Raw genomic sequence first — 21,699 nt, 5'->3', positions numbered from 1 at the left:
TCCCTAAAACGTATAAAACCAAGATATTCCCTGACCACCTTGGGCAGGTGTCCTCAAGACTTCCTGAAGCTATGTCATAGGCATGTTCTCAACCTTGGCAAAATACACTTTCTGAATTAACTGAGACCTGTCTCAGATTCTGGGTTCACAGCAATATGTAATTATTAAGGCACTATATATATTTTTGGAACTAAATCTTCGAAACCAACTCTGTATTTTACTTTTCTAGCAAATTGCAGTTCAGACCAGGCACATTCCAGGCACCCAGGAGCCACACATGGCCAACAGCTACCACGTTGAAGCGCAGCTCTGACGTCAGGTGGGTGGAGGCCCTGAACATCCCTTTTCTGCCAGAGGTGAGGGGACAGCCTCTCTCTACTAACATCTATCTTCAGTTCTGAGGGTGGGACAGATAGTGGCCATAGCAAGGGCAGAGGGCAGCAAGAATAAAATAACCACAGGTAGACCACTGCTTGCCACCTGTGGTCCACCCTTCATCCAGAGATCAGACAGTGAACAAAAAATTCTGGGGCCCCAGGGAAAGAAAACTCTGTCTTCAGGTCTGTACACAGTTCTTAACCTCCAACTTTTAGATATGAAGAAAATAAATTAAAGGCAAACTTATTTTGCTATTTGGCCTTGGCCCTAATGGTCAGGCTGTGGTTGTTTTCTCCTGTGGTGTGGGGTACTGTGTGAGTAAAAGCACCAATGACACACATACATGTCTAGCTGTATTTCTGCATTACCCAACATTGTCTTAGGAGACATACAACTTCAAATCAGGAGGAAAAAAAAAAAGTCAATACCTTTAGGGTGTCCACTGTCAGAAGGTAACTAGTAATCAACCTGTCACTGAATCCTGGCATTCCATCTGCACAGGGTACATGTATTAGTTAGCTATTGCAGCATAACAAACCATCCAAAACTTATTTGCTTGTAATTGAGGTGTTCAGCCATTTAGGCTGGGCTCAACTGAGCTCCTTCAGACGTGTACCATCAGCTGTCTTTTCACTAGGCAGCTGTGTTTCTGAGGGTGAGCTTCTGCTTCTGGGGCTGTCAACAGGGGCACCTTGCTTCTCCTCCCCATGGTATCTTATTTTCCACCTGGCTAACATGGGCCGTCATGGAGATGGCAGCATTCTGAAAGAAAAACAGAAGCATTCAAGACCATTTGAGCCTAGGCCCCAAACTAGCACATTATCATGTTTACAGCTTTCTACTGTCCTGAGCAGGTAAGGTCAGCCAGATCTATGGTTTGGAAAACAAATTCTGTATTTCAATGGCAACAGCTATGAAAGCACCTGGCAATGGATATAGGAGGCATGAAAACTTGCTACAATTTTTGCAATCAGTGTCATTCTGCCTTTTTTTGCATATGTGGTTCATACAACCTCTTTCACATCAAGAAACTTGTCCAAAGAACCACAGCTACTAACTGGCTGGGTTGAGACTCAATATCAACTGTTTTGTTTTTGTTTTTTTAAGATGAAGTCTTGCTCTGTTGCCCAGGCTGGAGTGCAGTGGCACAATCTTGGCTCACAGCAACCTCCGCCTCCTGGGTTCAAGCAATTCTCATGCCTCAGCCTCCTGAGTAGCTGGAATTACAGGCGCATACTACCACACTCAGCTAATTTTTTATTTTAGCACAGATGGGGTTTTGCCATGTTAGCCAGACTGGTGTCATACACCTGACCTCAAGCAATTCACCTGTCTCGGCCTCCCAAAGTGCTGGAATTATAGGCGTGAGCCACCGCACCCCGCCTTCAGGATCAACACTCTGACTCCAAAGCCCGTGCCCCTCCATAGATCAAACTATAATACTAAAGTAGCTGCCCTAGACCTTTGAAATCCTGGAGAGTGAAACTTCTAAAATAGAAGCCAGATTCCCTTTATATTTGTGTGCATATAGCACTGTTTATTATTGAGAATAATCTTGTCAAGAAATTGCAGAAGCATATGGTGGCTCATACCTGTAATTCTAGCACTTTGGGAAGCTGAAATAGGAGAATCACTTGAGCTCAGGAGTTCAAGAGCAGCCTGGGCAACATAGTGAGATCCAGTGTCCATGAAAAAAAATTAAAAATTAGGCATGATTTTGCATGCCTGTAGTCCCAGCTACTCAGGTGGCTGGGGCAGGAGAATTGCTTGAGCCTGGAAGATTAAGGCTTCAGTGAGCCATGATTAGTTATACCACACTCTAGCCAGGGTGGTAGAGTGAGACTCTGACTCAAAAATAGTAATAATAACTATTATTATTATTATTTGAGAAAATAGCTGTGGAATGAGTTTAGAAAATCAAAGCTCAACACATTATTTATTTTCAGTATTAAAAAATTTGAAAATTTGTAAAAGAAGAAAACTTTAGAAAAATTAAATTTAACAGAGTTTAAATGAGCAAATCGTGATTTGCAAATCAGGTAACCTATGGATCCAGAGTAGGCTCGGAGAGACTCCAGCACAGCCACATGTTGGTAAAAGATTTATGAACCAGAAAAGCAAAATGACATATAGAAAATGGAAGTGAGGTTCAGAAACAGCCAGATTTATTACAGCTTAAGATTTGTCCTATTTGAACACTAAGTTTACTATGTAAAAAAAAAAAAAAAAATCCTATTCACCAAAATTAAACATAAAAGAGGGAAGCTTTAGGCTATAACTAATTTAACAATTTCTCTCTTTTGTCATCTTCTCAAGTTTGAGACCAAAACTTTAGACATTAATATCACTTTGTCACCATCAAAAATGTACTTATTTGGACTCAAATCTGACTGTGAAATAGCAGAACTGTGGGTTTGTAAAGTGGAAATAAAAACTTCAGCTTATTATTTTGAAATGATTTTTATTTGTTTTTTAAAGTGTTAGAGTACAGGGACCTCCTTGTGTTGAAATCTGCTATTTACAGAAGAAAAACAAAACCTGGCCAGTTTTAGAATCTACCTATTGCCTTAAATTTTTAGTTTAATTATGTCACATCTAGCATGAGTGACTCATTTTGGTTTGGTTTGGACCTAGTGCATAAGCTCAGTCCAGAATTATGGCCTCCAATAGTTTTCTTTAAAAAATTCCCCCTATTTGGTTAAGTTCTTACATAGGTCATAGTGTGACCAAAACTCGGTTCTTTAGTGCCACTCTCAGTTTCCACTATTTTTGTTTTTTGTCCTTAGCATGTCATTCATAGGTTGTGGTGTCTTCATAGTCACATATGTCTTTGAGTTTCTGTCATTCTAGTTAAAGAGAGACCATTTGACATTCTACAAATGACTATATTCAAACGTTTATATCTTTTGAGAGAATACAGTGCAGTAGGAAGATTACTAATTTGACTATCAGGAGGATAATACCAAGAGTTTGAAGCATGCTTTTTAGCCAGGGTCCCCATGAACAACCAACTAAAATTAAATAGATCAAATAATTAGCTAGATAAATGGTCTACTCATTTCATCTAATCAGCCTGTTCATGAATCATCCACAACTGCATCTCTATAATACCTGCTGTAGTTCTCCATAGGCAGCTATCAGCAACTGCACAGATATATATTTATCCAGTAAGTAATCAAAAGAAATTATATTTGGCGCAACTCTGTGAGAAAATTTAAAGTCTATTGTGTAAGCATAGCTTTTATGGTATAATCTGCTATAGAACTCTGTTGAGAGGGATAAATTTGTAACCATTGCCTCATTTACTCTAAACAATGATACCCATTCAGAAGAGTAATGGCCTCCGGGCAATGCTCTTTAACCTATTCTGAATAAGTTCTTTTTAACTTATGAAATAGGTTAAGAGCAGTGGACCAATATTCTGTTTTTGGTATTGTGAGAAAACAAATGTTTCATTAAAACTTCTCACCCACATTGGCCCTTCCTCTTTTACCTTTCAAGGAATAAGTTTCCTCATATATAATGTTGACTGCAAAATTCTCTACATGTAAGTATACCCCCATGAGTGCACACAAGAGACCACTTTTTAAAATTTCTGTTGTCTGCAGAACCATAAACAAACTGTGAACTAAGAGTGTCATGATAACGAGATGTCTTGATTTTTGATCTTGTGAAAAAAAGCTATCTACATGGAGACGGCCATCTGCTTTTGAGGACAAACTTTCCTGGTTAGCTTTACCTTAAAATCTCCTATGGGTTTACAATTGCAAGAGTTTGGAGGGGCTCTTCTAAGTTGTGAGATTATCAATCCAATGTTCAAGGTCTTGAAGTCTCGCTTCGGGGTAGGTGGCAGGCAGATTCATTCTCTGGGTTCTTGATTATAAAGGGTTTTACTCTCCTCAGTCAGTAGACTAGTAAAGGCTTTCTTCACCTGGTGAAAATGTGCTCTGCCATAATGCATTGAAGCCTTGTTGAATTTAGTAATGTTAGACTTTAGTAGCAGAAGACGCATGAGGTTCTATTATGCACATAGGCCTTCTAATGACTATTTTATAAGGGTCAACATATTTTTTCCATTCTAAGTAAATCTGCAGTTACAAAAGCAATCCAGTCAATTTAGTTAGCTTTGCTCAATACTATTGTATCTGTAATACTGTGGCAGGCCAGACCTCACTAACAACTGTTTCAGTACTGACTGAGTGGTTAAGTAAAGTATTAAAAGCCAGTGACCAGCCGGACGTGGTGGCTCACGCCTGTAATCCCAGCACTTTGGGAGGCCGAGGCAGGCAGATCACGAGGTCAATAGATCGAGACCATCCTGGCCAACGTGGTGAAACCCCGTCTCTACTAAAAATACAAAAAAATTAGCTGGGTGTGGTGGCACACACCTGTAGTCCCAGCTACTTGGGAGGCCGAGGCAGGAGAATGGCTTGAACCCTGGAGGCAGAGGCTGCAGTGAGCCAAGATTGTGCTGCTGCACTCCAGCCTGGTAACAGAGTGAGACTCCGTCTCCAAAAAAAAAAAAAAAAAAAAGCCAGTGACCTTATACAAAGGCTGGGATGTAACAAAAGCCCATCAAGAGTTTCGCCTAGGCCTTTCCTGGGCCTTATGGGATTAAACAAGTTTTATTGGGGGTCTGAAGAAATTCCCCAGGCCTCCACAAACAAGTTTATTGGAGATCTGAAGGAACTCACCAAACCACTGTGATTTAGCAGGAGACAAGATAAGGGTAATCACCCCAGCACCTAGACCCATTTAGATTAAGTAAATTTACTGAGGCTGCGGGGGAAGGTCTTCAAGACCTTAGTTACAGATTAAATAAAGGAAGTTAATCACTTATCTCTTTAGTTGAATGCACACTTACATGTAGACATATAGCTTAGAAGGTACATAAACTCTGGAAAACGTTGTAATTTTGAGTTGGTCTGGTGATAATTTCCAGGCCTTCTCCCTGTAACCGGTTGCAGAAATAAAACTCTCTTCCTCCCCAGTTCATCTGCATCTCGTTATTGGGCCGTGAGAAATAGTAGCCCGACCCTCAGTTTGATCCAGGAACAATACCTTATTTAACAGTTTTACAACATGTCTAGTGAAATAAGTATCTTGATCATTAGAGACCTTTCAGAAATGTCCCATGAAAAAAACGTATTTTCTAATATTCTTTTAGCTACCATTATAACATCAGCCTTCTTGCATGAGAAAGCTTTTATACTATCAGAAAACATGCATTAAAAATGACAACTGTATAAAATGTCTGTGTAAGTGCTTAAATAGCCTATTAGATAGCAGAAATGTACACGAAGTTTTGATTGTTTCTCAGAATTATATGTTTGACAAAAAAAAAATTGGTCTTAATCTGTTTTAGTAATTTGGAATAGTCACCACACACACACACACACACACACACACACACACACACTTAATTCATATTTAATTTAGGTTATTTTCTCTTCTGTGATGAGTAATGGAATGCAGAGCTTTTAATAATGGAAGTTTTAAGAAATCAAGAATAAACAAATGGCTTGCTGGCTGTCTAGGTTCTTTATGAGTCCACACTTAACATTAAATTTATGTCCTTTTTTTTTTTTTCTTTTTTGAGACAGAATCTCCCTCTGTCACCCAGGCTGGAGTGCAATGGCACGGTCTTGGCTCACTGCAACCTCCAACCTCCTGGGTTCAAGTGATTCTCCTGCCTTAGCCTCCCAAGTAGCTGCGATTACAGGCGCTCGCCACCACACCTGGGCAATTTTTGTCTTTTTAGTAGAGACGGAGTTTCACCATGTTGGCCAGGCTGGTCTCAAATTCCTAACCTCAGGTGATTCACCCACCTCGGCCTCCCAACGTGCTGGGATTACAGGTGAGCCACTGCACCCTGCTAATTTATGTCATCTTAAATACCAGGTTTGTTTCTCCAATTTAGGGGCACAGCACTGATAACTGAGGGGTTATCATAGGTAATTTGATTTAGGCCACAGAGTTTATTCAAATGGCATATCTAAAAAATTTCAGTACTGGCTGATTCAGCATAATATGTGGCAGAATATTTTCCTAATATTTAATTAATTTTTGTTTTGCCTGGGTTAGCAGTTCTCTTCATTAGAATCCAAACAATCCTTACCCAGTCAAAACAATATGATTCTAAAATGATCAGAAACCTGTACTCCACTTGTCTGGGCCCTTTCCATCTTTTAATGAACCTCCTTAGAGATGCAGTAATCTAGGATGGTGTATGCTTTCGAAGTTTTTAGAAACTATATCAGAATTAAACCATTAACTGTGCAAATGACTTAAACGGTTATGAAGAAACAAAAAGATATCTGTGGCCCACAATAACTTATCACAATAACCTAATTATGACTACTAGCATATACTCAGATATATTAGATTTTTAGAAATTTTATACAATTTTAAAATAAATATCAAAAACATATTTATTAAAATATAAGTTGAAGCAGGTCAAACATTATTTTTAATTTGAAAACCCTTCCCATGTAATGTGACATATCAAATAATTCCGTTCATTACTCTTTTGGATGCTGCATTGGCCCTCTGCAGAATCCAAGAGTTAGGGGTCAAAAACAAACAATTTTTAAGCTGATATTTGATTTTAGGAAGCCTGTCAAATATGTCAAAATTAAAATACTTTCTGATATTTGGGCTGGGCACAGTGGCTCACGTCTGTAATCCCAGTACTTTGGGAGACCGAGGTGGGCAGATCACTTGAGGTCAGGAGTTTGATACCAGCCTGGCCCACATGGTGAAACCCCATCTCTACTAAAATTACAAAAATTAGCCAGGCGTGGTGGCACATGCCTGTAATCCCAGCTACTCTGGAGGCTGTGACACAAGAATCACTTGAACCTAGGAGGCGGAGGTTGCAGTGAGCCAAGATCGTGTACTACTGCACTCTAGCCTGCGTGATGAAGCAAGACTCCATCTCAAAAAAAAAAAAAAAAAAAAAAAAAGACCAGAAACCGGAGTCCCTGCAATGGTAATGCATCAGTCTGGGGTGCAGTACTGACCAGGTAGCAAGGCCTTGGCTGTGTAAACAAAAAGGTATCTGAGACAAGTCTCAATCAATCGAGAAAGTTTATTTTGCCAAGGTTAAGGACAAGCTTGTGACACAGCCCCAGGAGTTCCTGACGACATGTGTCCAAGATGGTAGGGGTACAGCTTGCTTTTACACACTTTAGGAAGACATGAGACATCAATCAATATGTGTAAGATGTATATTGGTTTGGTCTGGTAAGGCAGGACAACTTGAGGTGTGGGCTTCCAGGTCATAAGTAGACAAGACACAAAGGTTGGAATCTTTTGTGTCCTTGATCAACCTTCCACTGAATATACGATTTAGTGTGGCTCAGTGAATCTGCAATTTTTTCTTTTTTTTTTGAGATGGAGTCTCACTTTCCCACCCAGGCTGGAGTGCAGTGGCGCGGTCTCAGCTTACTGCAACCTCTGCCTCCTGAGTTCAAGCGATTCTACTACTTCAGCTCTCCCTGCCTCCCCACCCACTCCAGTAGCTGGGAGTACAGGCATATGCCACCATGCCCAGCTAATTTTTGTAATTTTAGTAGAGACAGGGCTTCCCCATGTTGGCCAAGCTGGTCTCAAACTCCTGACCTCAGGTGACCTGCCCACTTCAGCCTCCCAAAGTGCTTGGATGACAGGAGTAAGCCACTGAGCCTGGCCTAAATCTGCATTTTTAAATTAACAATAGGGCAGAGGGAGTAATCAGATATGCATTTATCTCAGGTGAGTCTCAGAGGGATGACTGAGTTCTGTTACCTGTTCAGAAGGAATTTTCTTGTGGGCAAATTGTGAAAAAGGTATGTAGCTTTTTTATCTTTGCAACTATGTTATTTAGAAATAACATGGGAAGCACGTTTGCCTGACATAGTTCCCAGCTTGACTTTTCCATTGGCTTAGTGATTTTGCCGTTATGAGATTTATTTTCCTTTTAAAGCGGGGACCCCTTTTATTTTTTTGAGATAGAGTCTCCCTCCCTCCCTCCCAAACTCCCTTGCCCAGTTTGGAAAACAGTGAGGTGATCTCAGCTCACTGCAACCTCTGCCTCCCAGGCTCAAGGAGATTTCCTGCCTCAGCCTCCTGAGTAGCTGGGACTGCATAGTAGAGACAGGGCTTCCCCATGTTGGTCAGTCTGGTTATCTAGTTTATCTGTTTGTTTTTTATTTTATTTATTCATTTATTTTTTGGGACAGAGTCTCACTCTGTCACCCAGGCTGGACTGCAATGGTGAGATCTCGGCTCACTGCAACCTCTGCGTCCCAGGTTCAAGCAATTCTCTGCCTCGGCCTCCCGAGTAGCTGGGATTACAGGCACCTGCCAACACACGCGGCTAATTTTTGTATTTTTAGTAGAGACAGGGTTTTATCATCTTGGCCAGGCTGGTCTTGAACTCCTGACCTTGTGATCCACCCTCCTCAGCCTCCCAAAGTGTTGGGATTACAGGCATGAGCCAGCATGCCCAGCCACTTATTTTATCTTATTTTTTGAGAGAGAGTCTCGCTCTGTCACCCAGGGTGGAACGCAGTGGCATGATATTGGCTTACTGCAACCTCCGTCTCTTGGGTTCAAGCGATTCTCCTGCCTCAGCCTCCTAAGTAGCTGGGATTACAGGCACCCGCCACCATGGCCAATTAATTTTTGTATTTTTAGTAGAAACCGTGTTTTCCCATGTTGGTCAGGCTTGTCTCAAACTCTTGACCTCAGGTAATCCACTTGCCTCGGCCTCCCAAAGTGCTGGGATTACAGGCATGAGCCACCACACCCCACCTAGTGTATCTGTTTAGACAGAATAAAACAAGATATCTATTCATAAGTAACAAATATAGGTTAATAGAAAACTCAAACACAAATATAACTAATGCTATATCGTTCAGAATAGCCCATTCTAATTATTTCATTTCTCATTTGCTAAAATTCAAATAAACTTTTTTCATAATTTTACAGTGTATCTTAATGTCAGAGGCATTTAAACCAGAGTGACTCTATTTTGAATAGTGGCTGAGTAAATCGAGGTTGAGACCTACAGGGCTGCATTCCCCAGAAGTTAGGCATTCTTGGTCACAGGCTGAGATAGGAGGTCAGCACAAGATACACGGCGCTTAGCAATTTGTCACAATCTTCTCTGTTAGCAAGGTGCAGGCAGAAAAGAAGAGTCACATATTTAGGTCATGTGTTATAGGCGGTCATAGCAGAGATAAGTCATTTGTGGGAACAGTCAAGAAAGGAGCTCCCTAGCCGCTAGGTGTTGAGGCCAGCTATACATCACAATACCCAAAATATGTGAGGCCCAGGAAAAAAAGACAGTCACATCACCTAGGTGCTGGGTCCAGTAATATGTCACAATCACCTTTTTCGGCAGGTTCCAGTCAAAAAACGAGTCACAACACCTAAGTGATGAACAAACAGATAGGTCATAATACCCTTCTGAACAGAGCCTATGCAGGAAACTCATATTACTTATGTGCCGGGTCCAGTGTTAGGATCACAATCCCCCCCTTTTACAGGATTCAGGAAGAAAAAAAGAGTAACATCACTTAAGTGATAAACAAAACGTATGTCATAATTGCCCTATTAGCAGGGTCTATGCAGGAGAATCACATTACCTAGGTGTTGGACCAGCCATATTTCAATAGACACAATGTATGCAGGGCCCAAGGAGGAGAGGAGAGTCACAACACCAAGGTGCTGGGTCCAGTGATATGTCACAATCACCCTTCTTGGCAGGTTCCAATGAAAAGACAAGAGTCATAACACCTAAGTGATGAACAAAAAGACATGTCATAATACCCTTCTGAACAGAACCCATGAGTTAGAGTCATATTACCTGGGTCTTAGACCCCGTCATATATCACAATATACAATGTATGCAAAGCCCAGGAAAAAAAAAAAGTCACATCTCAGGCAGAGCCCAAGCAGTAGAAGAGAGTCACATCACCTAGGTTCACAGATCCTGAAATATCACAGTACCCTCTGAGAAAAAGAGCCCTGGCAAAAAAAGTCACATCATCTAGGTGAGAGGCCCAGAGATATGTCACAGTGTCCCCTGTGAGTAGTGTTGGGAACAGGCCCCCAAATCTGGTCATAAAAAGGCCCAAAACTGGCCATAAACAAAAGCTCTGCAGCACTGTGACATGTTAGTGATGGCTATGATGCCAATGCTGGAAGGTTGTTGGTTTACCGGAATGAGGGCAAGGAACACCTGGCCCACCCAGGGTGGAAAATCGCTTAAGGCATTCCTAAACCACAAACAATAGCATGAGGGATCTGTGCCTTAAGGACATGCTCCTGCTGCAGATAACTAGCCAGACCCATCCCTTTATTTCGGCCCATCCCTTTGCTTCCATAAGGAATACTTTTAGTTAATCTATAATCTATAGAAACAACGCTTATCACTGGCTTGCTGTCAATAAATAAATCTCTGGGTAAATCTCTGTTTGAGGCTCTCAGCTCTGAAGGCTGTGAGACCCATGATTTCCCACTCCACACGCTATATTTCTGTGTGGTGTCTTTAATTCCTCTAGCGCCACTGGGTCAGGGTCTCCACGACTGAGCTGGTCTCGGGAGAGTAGGGCTCAGAAGAAAGAGAAAGATCACATAACCTAAGAGCTGGTTCCACCTACATATCACAACCAACCAGTGGGCAGGGCCAAAGCACGAGAAGAGTCGCATCACATAGGTGCTAGGCCAAGTGATATGTCACAATCCCCACTGTGGACAGGTCCCAGGGAGAAGAGGAATGGGACCAAGAGATATGTCACTAACCCCTGTAGACAGGGACTAGGCAGAACAATCACATAGCCTGTGGGCTGATTCCAGGGATAAGTCACTCTCTTTTATGGGAGCATGGCCATGGCAGGAAAGAAGAGTCACATTATCTAGGTGCTGGGCCCTGTGATATGTCGCAATCTCTCTTATAGGCAAAATCCAAGTAAGAGAGTCACATCACATAGATGATGGATTCACAAATATGGCACTATTCTTGTTGGGCAAAAGGTGTTGACTCTTGAGCAGGGTTCAGGCAGAAGAATCACATCACCTTGGTTCTAAGCCTAACAATATGTCACAATGTCTGATGAAAAAATGCTAAGGCAAAAATGTAACATCACCTTAGTGTTCGGCCCAGCAGTATGTCACAATGTACACTGTAAGCAGAACACATGTAGAAGAATTATATCAGCTAGGCACTGGGCTCAGTGATAACTAACAATCCTTTCTATGAGCAGGGACCTGGGAGAAAGAGTCACATTACCTGGATGATGGATACACAGATAGATCATAAGGCTTCCTGTAGGCAGGACTCAGCAAGGACAGTTACATAACCTGGATGTTGCAAATGGCAATATGTCACAATGGCCCATAAAGGCAGGTTACAGGTAAGAGAGTTACGTAACCAGGGTGTGGGGCCCAGTGATATGTCACAATGTCCCATGTGGGCAGTGCCGAGGCAAAAGTACAGAGTCATACCACCTAGTGTTGGGTCCAGCAATGTATCACAACCTGATTTGTGGACTAGGTACCAGGCAGAAAAGTCAAATCACTTAGGTGCTGGGCAGAGGTGTATGTTACAGTCACAGTTGCAGGAAAATGTGGGGATAAAATTAGCAATCCTGCCGGGTGTGGTGGCTCATGCTTGTAATCCCAGCACTTTGGGAGACTGAGGCAGGTGGATCACATAAGGTCAGGAGTTTGAGACCAGCCTGGCCAATATGGTGAAACCCCATCTCTACTAAAAATACAAAAAATTAGCCGGGTACTGTGGTGGGCACCTGTAATTCCAGCTACTCAGGAGGCTGAGGTAGGAGAATCGCTTGAACCCAGGAGGCGGAGGTTGTAGTGAGCCAAAATTGCACCATTGCACTCCAGCCTGAGCAACAAGATTGAAACTCCGTCTCAAAAAAAAAAAAAAATTAACAATTCCACACATGTCCCATTTCTAGGTATTAGAGTCAACACCTTTTGTATGTTGAGTCTGAGTACACAAGTGACAATCTCAGTGGTGGACTGGATACCTGCATGAGAGCCTCAATCTTTGCAGTGGACTGTGTCCCCTTAGTGGACTCACAGCCTCACAGATATGCTGAATCTTTTTTTTTTTTTTTTTGAGACGGAGTCTCGCTCTGTCGCCCAGGCTGGAGTGCAGTGGCCGGATCTCAGCTCACTGCAAGCTCTGCCTCCCGGGTTCATGCCATTCTCCTGCCTCAGCCTCCGGAGTAGCTGGGACTACAGGCACCGGCCACCTCTCCCGGCTAGTTTTTTTGTATTTTTTTTAGTAGAGACGGGGTTTCACCGTGTTAGCCAGGATGGTCTCGATCTCCTGACCTCGTGATCCGCCCGTCTCGGCCTCCCAAAGTGCTGGGATTACAGTCTTGAGCCACCGCGCCCGGCCAGATATGCTGAATCTTGGCCTGACAGTCACCAGCCCACATGCGGACCGAATCCACGTGTGAGAGTCAATTTTCCAACTTTTGGCTATCTCTGGGTGTGAGATTCAGAACTTCAACAGTGAGCTGTGTTCATATGAAAAGATGACAATCTTTACTGTTGGCTGACTGTGTGTATGAGTATCACAATGTCACCTGTGTGCTGGGCCCTGTTACAAAACTGTTACCATCTGAGGGCTTTACACAATATGCATGATAGTCACAATTTGCTCTGAGAATTCTGTTCTAGTATGAACTGATAATCGTACTTATGGACCTAAGCCCATGTGTTAGAGTCAACATCTCTCCAATTGGCGAGGTCCAGAGAGGACAGTCCTCACCTGCCTATGAGCTTTGTTTTGAAATGAGTCACCACTTTGACTGTGGTCGCATGATCACATATGACAGTCACAATTTTTACTGTGGACTACATCGATGTGTGAAATCCAGGATCTTTCCAGCGGGCTCTGCCCATCTGTGAGGGTGACAATGCCAACATTTGGTAGGTTGTTCGTATGAGAAACACAGTCTCACCTGTGTGCTTGACCCTGTGACGACACTCTCTGTACCATCCGAAGACTTTATACAAACTCTGAAAGAATGGTTATCCTTTATGATGTTCTCACTTAGAGAAGACCCAATAATTTACCTGTTTCTCTAGGTTTAGCTACAAGTGCCAGTATCTCCCCTACTGGCTGATTTGTGGTACGAGTGTCATCATCACAACTGTGAGCTAGGCTAAAGTGTAAGTCACAATCCAACCTGTGAGTAGAAAGCAAATGAGAGAATAACATCACCTGGGTGCTGGGTCAGGAATATATCACAATTTTTCCAGGGAAGAAACGAGGCATATCGCTTGGTTGCCTGGACAGGGTTCTGTTACCCTAAAATTCCCTCCTGAAAGCAAGGCACAGACATCAAAGTCACATCACTTGGGTAGTGGGTCCGGCTATGTCTCTCTGCAGGCAAGGCTGGGCACAAAATATATACCATCTGGTTGCTGAACCCAGAGACATGTCACGATGCTCTGTATGGGCATGGTGCAGATGGAAGAGAGTCACGCCTCCAAAGTAATGGATGCACAGATATGTAACAAAGGCCTCTTGTGGGCACGGCCCAGGCAAGAGCCTTTCACCCATTTGGTTTGACCCGGCAATATGTCATAATACCCAAAATACAATAGGCCCAGGTAAAAAAAGAAAGTAATATCACCTAGTTGCTGGGTCCAGTGATATGTCACAATCCCTTCTTTTTACAGGGTTCAGGTAGAAAAGGAGAGTCATATCACTCAGGTGACAGACAAAGAGATATGTCAGAATTCCCCTATTAGAAGGCCGCGTGGAGAGGAGAGTCAAATCACCTAGGTGTCGGACCTAGCCATACTTCAATATACAGAATGTACACAGGGTCCAAGCAGTAGAGGAGAGTCACATAACCTTGTTGCTAGGTCAAAAAATATGGCACGGGCTGGGCGTGGTGGCTGATGCCTGTAATGCCAGCATTTTGGGAGACCAAGGTAGGCAGATAACTTGAGATTAGGAGTTCAAGAACAGTCTAGCTGACATGGTGAAACCTCGTCTTTACTAAAAATGAAAAAAAAATTTAGCCAGGCATGGTGGTACATGCCTGTAATCTCAGCTATTCATGAGGCTGAGGCAGGAGAATCACTTGAACCTGGGAGGCAGAGTTTGCAGTGAGCCGAGATCACGCCACTGTACTCCAGCCTGGGCAACAGAGTGAGACCCTATCTAAAAAAAAAAAAAGACCTGTGGACAGGTCTCAGAGACAAAAAGAGTCATATCATCTAGTTTATGGTCCCAGGGACATGCCACAATGTCCCCTATGGACAGAGATTAGGCAGAAAAATTATGTCACCTGCATGCTGGGCCTAGGGATAAGTCACTCTCCCTTCTGTGGCCAGGGCCCAGGCAGGAGAGAAGAGTAACATCACCAGATGCTTGGCCCAGACATGTTTCAATGTCTCCTAGAGAAAAGCTCATGTCAGCCAGGTGCGATGGCTCATGCCTGTAATCCTAGGGCTTTGGGAGGCCAAGGCAAATGGATCACCTGGGGTCAGGAGTTCGAGACCAGCCTGGCCAACATGGTGAAACCCTGTCTTTACTAAAAATTCAAAAATTAGCTGAGCATGATGGTGGGCACCTGTAGTCCCAGATATTCGGGTGGCTAAGGCAGGAGAATCACTTGAACCTGGGAAGCAGGGGTTGCAGTAAGCCGAGATCATGCCACTACACTGCAGCCTGAGTGATAGAGTGAGACTCCATCTAAAAAAAAAAAAAATTCACTTCAGCTGTGTGCTGGGAAACAGTTAGGTCACAATCTTCCCTGAGAACAGGCACCAGGCAGGAGAGTCATGTTACTGGGTGCTTGACCCAGAAATTTTACAATCCCCTCCTGAAAGCAGGGCACAGGCAGAAGAGTAAGATCACCTGGTTGCCGGGCCCAGCAACATGTCATAATATTTCCTGTGGCCAAAATGCTGGCAGAAGTAGAGGGTTTCAAATCCTGGGTGATGGATACAGAAACACATCACAAGGACCCCTGTGGGAAGGGCTCAGGAAGGAGCCATCTAACCTTTAGGTATCTGTTCTGGTGATAGGTCACTATATCTAAAATATGAAGGTTTCAGGCCGGGCGCGGTGGCTCAAGCCTGTAATCCCAGCACTTTGGGAGGCCGAGATGGGTGGATCACGAGGTCAGAAGATCGAGACCATCCTGGCTAACACGATGAAACCCCATCTCTACTAAAACTACAAAAAAACTAGCTGGGCGAGGTGGCGGGCGCCTGTAGTCCCAGCTACTCAGGAGGCTGAGGCAGGAGAATGGCGTGAACCCGGGAGGCGGAGCTTGCAGTGAGCTGAGATCCGGCCACTGCACTCCAGCCCCGGCGACAGAGCGAGACTCTGTCTCAAAAAAAAAAAAAAAGAAGGTTTCAGGCAAATAAAGAGTCATATCACCTATGTGCTGGGTCCAGCGATCTGTGGCAATCTTTTCTTTTCGCAGGGCTCAAGCAGAAGAGTCATATCACCTAGATAATGAGTAAAAAGATGTGTTATTTTTGTGGGAGAGCCCATGCAGGACAGTCGCATTGCCTCAATGTTGGATTCAGAGATATGTTGTAATACAAAATGTATATGAGTCCCAGGCAGGAGAGGAGAGTAACATCACCTTGGTGCTGGATACAGAGATACATTACAATTTCTTATTTTTTTTATTTTTTTTGAGACAGAGTTTCGTTCTTGTTGCCTAGGCTGGAGTGCAATGGAGTAATCTCGGCTCACTGCAACCTCTGCCTCCCGGATTCAAGCGATTCTCCTGCCTCAGCCTCCCAAGTAGCTGGGATTACAGGCATGTACCACCACGCCGGGCTAATTTTGTACTTTTTAGTAGAGACGGGGTTTCGCCATGTTGAGGCTGGTCTCGAACTCCCGACCTCAGGTGATCCACCCGCCTCAGCCTCCCAAAGTGCTGGGATTACAGGCATGAGCCACCAAGCCCGGCCTACAATTTCTTCTTAAGCACACCCCAAGCAGTAGAGAGAGCCACATCACCTAAGTTCTTGGTCCAGTAATATTTCACAATACCCCTTGAGGGGAAGGCCTAGGCAAAAATGTCATATTACCTAGGTGAGAGGCCTAGATATGTCACAATGCCCCCTGTGGGTAGGGATTATAAACGAGAAAGTCACATTACGTAGGTGTGGGGCTCAGCTTTATGTTCCAATCACCCCAGTGGGAAGGGACCAGGCATGAGAGAACAGCCACATCACATATGAGCTACTTCAAGCGATGTATCACAATTCTCACTGAGGACAAACTCTGGAAGAGGAGATTCATATCATCTAGCTGATGGACCCAAACATATAGCACAGTGACTCCTGTGTGCAGGAAACAGGCAGAATAATTACATCACTGGTGTGCTTGGCTCAGGCAGAAGAGGAATGTCACATTACGTAGATAAAATAGGGCATTTACCTGAGCTTTGTCCATAGGAGAGATTGCAGTGGGTCAAGAAATATGTCACAATGCTCCCTGTGGTCAGGGTTCAGGCAGAGGACTCACAGCATCTTGGTGCTGGTTCAGCAGTGTATCTCAATGCCTTCTAAGGACATAGCCAAAAGAAGAGAAGTCACATCACCTTAGTGTTAGGCACAGCAGTATGTCACAATCTCCTTTGTGCGCAGAACCTAGAAAAAAGAAGAGTCACATCAGCTAGGAGCTGGGACCAGCAATATGTCACAATTACCCCTGTGAGTAGAGAACAGGCAGCAAAAGAAAGTTACATTCCCTAGGCCAGGGGACCATGGCTCACGCCTATAATCTGAGCACTTTGGGAGGCCAAAGTGGGCAGATCACCTGAGTTCGAGACCAGCCTGGCCAACACGGTGAAACCCCATCTCTATTAAAAGGCAAAAATTAGCTGGGCATGATCATATGTCATAGTCTTACCTGTGGATAGAGAGTGAGCAGGAGTATTACATCGTCTGCATCATCTGGGTGCTGGGCCAGGGCTATGTCACAATCTTCCCTGAGAATAGGGCCCAGGCAGAAGAGTTATCACCTGGGTGCTTGGTCAGAGATAAGTTACAATTTCCTCCTGAAAGCGGGGGGCAGGCAGTAGAGTCCCATCACCTGGTTGCTGGGCCCAGTGATATGTCACAATGCTCCCTGTGAGCAAAGCTCAGGCAGGAGAAACACATCACCTGATTTCTGGGCCAAAAGATACATCACGATCTCCCCTATGAGTAAAGCCTTGGTATAAAAGGAGAGTCAGCCAGGCGCGGTGGCTCACGCCTGTAATCCCAGCACTTTGGGAGGCCGAGATGGGTGGATCACAAGGTCGGGTGATGAGACCATCCTGGTTAACACGGTGAAACCCCATCTCTACTAAAAATACAAAAAATTAGCCAGGTGTGGTGGCGGGCGCCTGTAGTCCCAGCTACTCGGGAGGCTGAGGCAGGAGAATGGCGTGAACCCGGGAGGCGGAGCTTGCAGTGAGTCGAGATCGTGCCACCGCACTCCAGCCTGGGTGACACAGCGAGACTCCGTCTCAAAAAAAAAAAAAAAAAGTCACATCAAATAGTTGACACTCCCAAAGATATGTCACAATGCTCTGTTGTCAGTGTCCACACAGAACCTCTCGTCACCTTGTTGGTGGGCCGAGCAATATGTCACAGTGCCTTTAAGGTCTGGGCCAAGGCAAAACAGTAATGTCACATCGGTGTTGAGCCCCACAATATGTCCCAATCTCCCTTGAAAGCAGAACTTATGATGAATAGAAGAGTCACACTTGCTTGGTACTGGGCCAAGTGATACGTCACAATTCCTCCTGTGAGCAGAATGAGGCAAAAGAAGAGAGTCACATCACCTGGGTAATGGGTGGAAAAAAATATCCACAACGTTCCGTGTTGGCAGAACCTACGCAGTAGAGTTACATTACCAGGGTGTTGGACTCAGCAATATGTCACAATGTGGTGAGGGCACAGGCATGAGAGTCATATAACCTGGATGTAGGCCCAGAGATATGTCACCATGCCCCCGTGGGCAGTGCCAAGGCAGGAGAGGAGACTCACATCAACTAAGTGCAAGGTCCAGTGAGATGTCACAATGTCCTCTGGGAGCAGCACCAACACAGAAGAAGAGAGTCACAGCCCCTCAGTTCTGGGTTCAGCAATATATCACTATCCCCCCTGTGGGCTGGTCCTAGGCAAGACAGTCAGATCACTCAGGTGCCCGGCATAGAAAAATGTCACAATTGGGCCAGGCGCAGTGGCTCACGCCTATAATCACAGCACTTCGGGAGGCAGAGGTGGGAGGATCACCTGAGGTCAGGAGTTCCAGACCAGCCTGATCAACATGGAGAAATCCTGTCTTTACTAAAAATACAAAATTAGCCTTGCGTGGTGGTGCAAGCCTGTAATCCCTGCTACTTGGGAGGCTGAGGCAGAAGAATCGCTTGAACCCGGAAGGGGGAGGTTGCAGTGAGCTAAGATTGTGCCATTGCACTCCAGTCTGGGTGATGAGTGAAACTCCGTCTCAAAAAAAAAAAAAAAAAAGTGAAAAATGTCACAATTAAATCTGCAGGAAGGTCCAGGGATGACATTAACAATCCCACACATGTCCCGGTGTTAACCTCCTATATGTTGTGTCTAAGAACAGGGGTTACAATCTCAACGGTGGACTGAATTTGTGCAAGAGAGCCTCAACTCCTCCTGCACGCTACGTTTAACAGTCAAGTCACAGCCTCAGAGGTGTGCTGAATCTTGCTCTGAATGTCACCAACCCGTGGACTGAATCCACACGAGAGTCAAGTTTCCAGTCTTTGACTGCCTATAGTTGTGAGATTCAGAACCCCAAAAGTGGGCTGTGTTCATGTGGGGAAATGATGATGTATATACTGTTGGGTGCGTGTGCATACGACTGTCGCAATCTCCCCTGTGTGCTGGGCCTTGTTAATACACTCTCTATACTACCTAAGGGCTTTATGTAGTATGAATGCGGGTCACAATTCACTGACCCCTTCGTGTTTATATGCACCCATGACCATACCTGTGGCCCTAAGCCCAGGTGTGAGAGTCAACATTTCTCCAATTGGCTGGGTCCAAATAGTAGAGTCCTCATCTGCCTGTGATTTGAGTTTAGAAATGTGTCACCATCCCAACTGTGGCTGGATGCTCACATATGACAGACACAATTCCAACTGTGGACTGTTTGCATGTGAGATTCAAGACCTCAGCAGCATGCTCTTTCCATGTGTGAGGGTGATAATACTAATGGTTGGTGAGGTGTGCGTGTGAGAAACAATCTCGCCTGTGTGCTATGCCCTGTGATGACACACTCTAACACTTGAGGGCATTATACCACATGTGAGGGTGTGGCAATCTTTTACAACCTTCATACAGAGAAGACCCAGGATGTCACTCATTTTTCTCAGCTATGAAAGACAGTATTTCTTCCTCTTTTTTTTTTGAGATAAGAGTTTCGCTCTTGTTGCCCAGGCTGGAGTGCAATGGTGTGATCTCCACTCACCTCAACCTCCGCCTCCCGAGTTCAAGCGATTCTCCTGCCTCAGCCTCCCGAGTAGCTGGAATTACAGGCATGCGCCACTACACCTGGCTAATTTTTTTTGTATTTTTAGTAGAGACGGTGTTTCTCCATGTTGGTCAGGCTGGTCTCAAACTCCTGACCCCAGGTGATCCGCCCGCCTCAGCCTCCGAAAGTGATGGGATTATAGTCCCCACTGTGCCTGGCCAGTATTTCTTCTAACAGCTGACTTGAGGCATGAGAGTCATCATCACACTTGTAAGCTGACCACAGCCTGTCTCAACTGTACTTATAGGAAGGGAGCTAGCAGGGGATTCACATCACCTGGATTTCAGCCAAGGATCTCACAGTCTTCTCTGAGGAAGGAAGCCAAGCAGGAGTGTCACCTCACCTGGGTGCTCAGCCAGGGATACAATTCTGTCCTGAAAGCACAGCACAAGGAACAGTCACATCACCTGGGTGCTGAGCTCAGCACTATGTTACAATGCTCCCTGTGGGCAAGACAGAAGCAGAAGAGCCATATCACCTGGTGTCTCGTTTCAAGGATATGTCACAATCATTCCTGTGCAGGGCAGGGTGCAGGCAAAAAATAAATGTCACATCTTCTAGGTCATGGATGCAGATATATGTCACAAGGTACCTATGGGCAGAGTCAAGGTAGGAGCAAGCAATCCCATCGGCGGTGGGCCTAGTGATATTTTACAATACCCAAAACATGAGAGGCCCAGGCCAAACAAGAGAGTCACATCACCTAGGTGCTGGGTTCAGTGATTTGCCACAATCTTCCACTTTTTGGCAGGGCCAGGCAGAAGAGGAGAATTATATCACCTAGATGATGAGTGAAAATATATGTTGTAATACCTCTGTGGGCAGGGCCCACACAGGAGATTCACATCGCCAAGGTGTCAGGACCAGCCACATGTCACAGTATGTGCAAGAGGAACCAGGCAGGAGAGAAGAGTCACATTACCTAGGTTCTGGTCGCAGCAATATATTGCAGCTTCTTGGGAAAAGCCCAGGAAGTAGAGGAAAGTCACATCACCTGGGCACTAGGCCCAGTGATGTCTCAACGCCCTCTGTGAAAAGCACTAAGGCAAGAGAACAGACTCACATCACCTAAGTGCTGGGTCCAGCAATACGGCACAATCCCATCTGTACGCTGGACCCAGGCAGAAGAGTCAAATCACTGAGGTGCTGGGCAGAGGTGTATGTCACAATCACACCTGCATGAAGGTCAAAGCATGAGATTAATAGTTCCACACATTTTCTAGTTCTAGGTATGAGATCTAACACTTCCTGTATGTTGAGTCTAAGTAAATGAGTCGCAATCTCAATGATGGTCTGGATCCATGTATGAGAACCTCAATCCTTCCTGCAAACTGTGTCGCCTTAGTGGAGTCACAGACTCACAGGTGTGCCGAATCTTGCATGGACCGAATTCACATATGAGATTCCATTTTCCAACATTTGACTGCCTCTGGGTGTGACATTCAGAACCTCGATTGTGAGCTGTGTTTATGCGGAAGGATGAAATATTTACTGTCGGCAGGTCATACATATGAGTGTCACAACCTCACCTGTGTGCTGAGTTCTGTTAGGACATCCGCTGTGCCTTTTGACAACTTTATACAGTGTGTGAGAGAGTGGTGATTCTCTGTGACTTTCATACAAAGAGGAGACCCAAGATATTACTCATTTTCCTAACTCTGGCTGTGAGAGACAGTGTATCTGCTATTGGTTGTTTCAAGGTATGAAAGTGATCATAGAGGCCAGGCGTGGTGACTCACGCCTATAATCCCTGCATTTTGGGA

The 21,699-nt window shown here is 44.6% G+C and overlaps 1 protein-coding gene across 1 annotated transcript in view; it reads right to left on the bottom strand.

The window, feature by feature from the left end:
- Positions 1-21,699, bottom strand: part of LOC102140087 (uncharacterized) — a 156,034-nt gene that overhangs the window by 30,524 nt on the left and 103,811 nt on the right. The window contains exons 6-14 of the mRNA XM_074026579.1: positions 20,415-21,111; positions 20,213-20,310; positions 18,418-18,547; positions 17,294-18,173; positions 16,820-17,031; positions 15,803-16,722; positions 10,011-13,724; positions 9,432-9,794; positions 807-1,140 (exon numbers count right to left, since the gene is read on the bottom strand). The gene's annotated coding sequence lies outside the window, so the exon portion shown is untranslated. The remainder of the gene's footprint in view (positions 1-806; positions 1,141-9,431; positions 9,795-10,010; positions 13,725-15,802; positions 16,723-16,819; positions 17,032-17,293; positions 18,174-18,417; positions 18,548-20,212; positions 20,311-20,414; positions 21,112-21,699) is intronic.

The sequence above is a fragment of the Macaca fascicularis genome, chromosome 19, assembly GCF_037993035.2.
Source record: "Macaca fascicularis isolate 582-1 chromosome 19, T2T-MFA8v1.1".
Classification (NCBI taxonomy): Eukaryota; Metazoa; Chordata; class Mammalia; order Primates; family Cercopithecidae; genus Macaca; species Macaca fascicularis.
The sequence above is the reverse complement of the archived record's forward strand: the minus strand, read 5'-3'. Positions and strand labels throughout refer to the sequence as shown.